Consider the following 6,000-nt stretch of genomic DNA (forward strand, 5'->3'; position numbering starts at 1 on the left):
AAAGCGCTTGGGTGACAGTAGCTGCCCCCCAGCACTGATGTCAGGATAATGCAGCTGGCCCTGAAGTGACGGTTGGAAGCAAGTGTCCCCCGATGGCCAGTATGGATGGGCTTTGCTCCTCATGGTAAGCCTGGGCCTCACCCCTGGTCTCTTGCCTCCTAGCAGGGATATGGGCGAGGCCAGCATTTTGTCCATGGCTTCTTCTGAGAGAAGCTTGTTAACCCCACTCCCGCCAAAATATGTCAGGGGAAGATTGGGACCTGGGACCGAACAGTCAGGGTTATGTGGAGACAGTATTCATGGAGGAAAGGGGATGGTGCCCACAGACCTGGAGGGTGTTCTGAGCATTAACCGGGCTGGTTTGGGGAGTACCCTTTTTTACTGCTGCTAGTGCTAGTGTGATGGGCATGCGAGTCATTTTTTTTTCCCCCCATAGGGGGCTTGGGAGCAGGAAAGTGAATGATCGCCCCTCAGGGGGGATGGCCACTCTAGAATCCCTTCTCCTTTATTCCCCTTTTGAGATTTTGGGTATGCACACACACACACAGTGGGTGTAATTTTCAAGCTGTTGGGACTCAACTGCACAGCCAGCCACGTGGGATCCAGCAGCCTTAACTTCCATGCCACCTACTGGCCCTATTTTCACCAGAGCCAGATTCAAGAGATTCAGGATGCTTTGCATGTGTATTTCTTTAATACTAGTTAACTCTAACTGAATGCTTGTCAGACCCTCTCCTAAGTAATTCTTGTGCATCGACTCGTTGGATCTCACAATGAATCCCCAAAATACTGAGGCATAGAAAGGTTGGCCACTTTGCCTGAGAACACCCTGGAAGTGGTGATGCTGGGCTTCGTTGAGGTCCCTCTGGCATGTGGTGACTCTTGGCCACTGTGCGTTATGGCCTCCAGCTTAATTCAGAGGGTAGCGATGATCCAATCATTTGGATCCAATCATTGGATTATTTAAGCTCAGTGAAGCAAAACATCTTGTTCTCAACCTCACAGCTAGTGACAGACAAGGGCCCAAGCTCCTTTTTAAAATTTTAAGTTTATTTTTACTTACTTCTTTCATGAGACAGAGAGACAGTACCCCTGACAGGGCCTTGCATAGTGGCAATCCTCCCCTCCCAGACACCCAGCCATCTGGGATCACAGACAAACTCTGAAGGACCCAGAGTGTTCAGGTCAGCCTGGGATCCAAACCCAGGCCTTTCAAGGGGCTCCCACTTCACACAGCGGTGCCCCACTGCCTGTTACAGCTGGACCAGGCTCTTTCCACTCTCAGTACTCATCTTTGATTCTGCTTCCTACCCAGACTTCCTGTGTTGCGTTCCCTCTGGCTGCCCCCTGGTTGCTCTATACTCCCTTGTTCTTCCTTGTCTTGCTCATAATTTTTTTTTGAGAGAGATTTTTGCTATAGGGCACTTGAGAGAGAGATAGAGAGACAGAAAGCAAGAAATCACTCCCCTGGGGAATGGCCACACCGCAATCCCTTCTCCATTCTCCTTTCAGGATTTTGGGCACGTACCCACACGTGCCCTGTGTGTTTCACACTGCCGAGTCTGGACTCAAGCTGTGGTCGGCCATGTGGGAGTCCACCTTACTCATTCTTAAAATTACTGTTTCTCTCAGTGGCATTATTGCAGCTTTTAAACCTTTATCAGTGACTATTTAAAAATAATAAAATTTAGTGTTTAATGTTCTTTTTAAAACCAGGGAGCATTGTGACTTTCTTTTCATCTCCGTAGATCTCTGACTACGATTTCTTCCCTCCCTCTTTGCCCTGTCTTTCTGTTTGCTATAGGGCGTGCCAGAGACAGAGAGGAAGAACATGAGGAGACACTCCCTAGGGGTATGCCACACTTCAATCTCTTCAGTCATTTCTCTGGATTTTGGGCATGCATGCACATGTGCCCAGCATGTTTTTCAACCTGCTAGGTCCAGGACTTGAACTGCAGTCAGCCATGTGAGATCCTGACACCCTAACTACATGCTATTGGCTGGTCCTAATCCTTTTTTCTTTAGTGGAATGACTTGTGTAAGGGATAGAGTATGGGATAAAGGGTAGTTCATTCTGGCCTTTAAAAAGCTGAGAAATGTTGAGACTAGCAGATGGCGTAATGGTTTTGTTGCTGGACTTCGACATAGGCGATCAAGGTTCAAGTCTCAAACCTGATGGCTTAAAACTGACATGGGCGGGGGGGCGGGGGGACATGGGAGGGACATGGTGGTTGGGGGTGCTGGACTCTCACATGGCTGACCACGGTTCAAGTCCTGGACCTGGTGGCTTGCTTTCTCACTTTCCTTCTCTCTCTCTCTGTCCCTCTCTAGTCGTGTTTAAACAAACAAACAAACAAATAAATAATTCTTTAAAAAAAAAAAAAAGAACTGACAGCAGGGAGGCTTGTGTGCCCAAGATGCCCAAGATCCAGAGAGGAGAATGGAGGAGAAAGTATTGCAGTGTGGCCATCCCCCGTGAGAGGTGATTTGTCACTTTCTGCCTTTCCCTATCTCTCCAGTGAGTCCACAAGCCCTATACCAAAAATATTTCAAGAAAAAGAAAAACAGAAATGTTCTGTTTGGCTGTGGTGGTGAGCAGAGACTGACCACTAGAGGGCAGTGTGAGCCCACCTTTTATAAATGCAGCCATTAGGCTGCTGCGGCTGGATGTCCAGGACCCTGGTCATCTTTGCAACCAAGAAATCTTGTAGTATTGTAATAGGAGAACAAGATCTCAGAACTGAGCAAGAGTGGCCACTCTTCTACCAGAACCTCCTTAATAAATCCTTGAAAAATCCCTCAAGTTCTAAGAGGAGCCCAGTTTGGGGAGGGGGGGCTCTCTGTTGTTGGTCTGCTGCCCCAAAACAGTCATGCATTCCCCTGGCAAGCAGGCTCTGCTCCACTGGGCCCCTGCCACTCTCTCAAACTCAGTTGTCCAGCTTCACAGGCTTGGGGCCCGCCTGTTAGTCTGCCTTCCTTAACGCAGTCTGTCCACCTCCCCAACCCTTTATCTGAGTTTTTGTTCCTTTGCTGATGATGGAAGTACGTGTGCATGAATGTGAGAGGGAGAGCAGAGCACCCACCCTGGACAGCATCTCGTCATGCCACAATCCCCTCCAACTTTTCAGGATTCTAGGAGCCTTTGTGCATGCCTGGTGTGTTTTTCAGGTTAACCAGGGGATTTGAACTCTCGGTGACCCCAGGACTTCTAATACTGCAGAGTACTAGTATTAACTGCTTCACACGTGGCTGGGCTGAATTGTTGTTTTCCCTCCCTCTATTCATGATAGAACACGTGCACAAGACAGTGGAAGAGAGTGGGGGACATTCTCTGTGGTCTGCTTGCACCATAATCCCCTTCCTCTAGTCCTCTTGGGCACTCTCACATGTGCCCTGCATATTTCGGGCTGACTGGGCTGGGGATTTGAACCATGGTTGCCATATGGGAACCCAGCTTCTCTTGAGCAGCACATTACCACTGTGCCATGGAGCTGGCCTTGAGTTTTGTTCCTCCACCCTGTGGGACCTTGGGCATTCACATGTGCATGCCCAGCGTGTTTCAGGCTGACCAGTCTGGGGATTTGAACTACAATCACCATATGGGATCCGGCTTCTCTTTGAACAGCACATTACTGCTGGCACCACAGAGACAGTGCCATTAGCAGTCTTGAAAGTTTTAGTCAGCCGACTGAGGTTCAAATCCCAGATCCGGTGGCTTGAAAATGATGCTGGACATGTGTGCGTGTGAGCCCAGAATCCCAGGAGGAGAATGGAGGAGAAGGGATTGTGGGTATGGCCATCCCCTCCTGGGGGGTGATTTCGCACTTTCTCTCTCCAGCAAGCACACCTGTCCTATGGTAAAACAAAACGAAACAAAACAAAACAAAAACAAAAACAAACTTTAAAAAAAGTTTTAGCCAGAGGGAAAACATACTGCCGCGCCCCCAGATGGCTCTGTACTGGAGGCAGCTCTAGAAGGGGAGGACAGGGCCAGCAGGTGGTGTGGTGGTGAAGGTGATGATCCCACATGGCCGACTGAGGGATTTGAGTGCTGGACTTGGTGGCTTGAAAAACACTCCAGGCCTGTGTGTGTGCACGCCCAAGATCCCAAAAGGAGAACGGAGAAGGGACTGCAGTGTGACCAACCCTCCTGGTGGTGGTGGGGGGTGCTTTCTCACCTTCCCTCTCTATCTTTTGCAAGTACATATACCCTAGGGCACAAATCTACGAAAGGTGGTAAGGACATAAGCAGGCTTTGGTCCCTGATCTCCTGCCTAACTGCACAGTCAGATGGCTCACTTCCCAAATCTTGGCTGGCTGTCATTTTACTATGGAGAAGGCAGAGGGCCTATAATATCTAGAGACATTTCTAATTTCCAGAATGATTTTAAGAAGCTCAATATCTTTCTGACTCTAGCTTTAAAAGAAAATCTTGCTCCTTGTCTAGACATTTGAGGCATCTCTTTGTTCCAGAGTTTTGAAATTTTACAATCAGGTATATTAATGTACGTCTATTTTCATCTGCTGGGCAGAGTACTTGGTGGTTCCTTTTATTCTGGAAATTCTCATCTTCTGTTTCGGGGACTATTTTGAATTACTTTCTTCTTCCATTTTCTTTCAAAATATATGTTTTTTAATTGCCATGCTAGAAGGTGCACATGCTCACCAGAAAGAGACAGAGACACATACATACACAGAGATCGTTTGTGCTGCAATCCTGTCTTTTCCACTTCTCTATCCTGCTAAGTAACAGAGCCAGCCCACCCTCTCCACTTTCTTTACTGTTTTTTTTTTTTTTTTTTTTGAAGAGGTTTTTTTTTGCTATAGGGCACATGCGCTCGCCAGACAGACAGAGAGAGAGACAGAAAGCGAGAAATCACCCCCCGGTGGGATGGCCACGCTGCAATCCCTTCTCCTCCACTCTGCTCTCAGGATCTTGGGCATGCACACACACGCGCCTGGCGTGAGTTTAAGCCACTGGGTCCGGAACGCGAATCACGGTCAACTATGCAAGAGTCCAGTGACATAGCCATTATGCTAACTGCTGGTCCCTCCACCTTCTTTATTGTTGATGTCAGAATTTACTCAAATGCTGAACTTCCTGGACAGGCCCTCTGACTTATGTTCTTTTTTTGCTTTTGAAATTTAAAGAAAAAAAATGTATTGAAAATGCAAAAAAAAATTTGTAAAAGATTGTTTTTCCAGAAAACTGCAGCTATACAATGTATTATGTGCATTATGCTAGAATGTACATTAGACTCAAAATTTAAAAAATCATGAAATAAGCCACCATGATTCAACAATCTGAGCAATAATACAGTGCATCGTTCCTATTTTAACTATTCTTTATTGAGTTTTTAAATTTTTCTGCTAGCATGTTTTCATTCTAAAGGTCTCATATTTGTTTTTGGAATGTTCACTTCCTGAAACAGCATGTTCTTTCACAAATGCAGTATCTTCAGTCTTCAAGGATATTATTGAATTTTTTTTTTTTTTTTTTTTGGTCTTCCTTTCTTCACTATTCACAGCCTCTGTTTACTCTGATTTTTTTTTTTTTTTTAGCTTGCATATATCGATCACATTAAAGATTTTCTTCAAAGACTAAGTCTGGTGATTCTGGCTACCTGCTCATACTGAAGGGTGTGGCACTTGGGGCCAGCAGGTGGTGTAGGGTGTAGCGGTTACGTCGCTGGACTCCCACATGACTGATCATGGTTCGAGTCCCAGACTTGGTGGCTTGAAACACGCTGGGCATGTGTGCGCACATGCCCAAAATCCCAAGAGGAAATGGAGAAAGGATTGCAGTGTGGCTCTTCTTCCTGGGGGAGGGGGTGATTTCTTGCTTTCTGTCTATCTCTCCAGAGAGCACACTTGCCCTACAGCAAAAATCTCACCAAAAAAAAAAAGAGAATGTGGCACTAAACAGTTCATGGAAGCTCCGTGAACGTGAGGATGGTCTTCACTGTGACTGATCCGGCTGGCCTGTTTCCCTGGGGACCT

The sequence above is a fragment of the Tupaia chinensis genome, unplaced genomic scaffold (assembly GCF_000334495.1).
Source record: "Tupaia chinensis unplaced genomic scaffold, TupChi_1.0 Scaffold000610_1, whole genome shotgun sequence".
In the NCBI taxonomy this organism is placed as follows: Eukaryota; Metazoa; Chordata; class Mammalia; order Scandentia; family Tupaiidae; genus Tupaia; species Tupaia belangeri.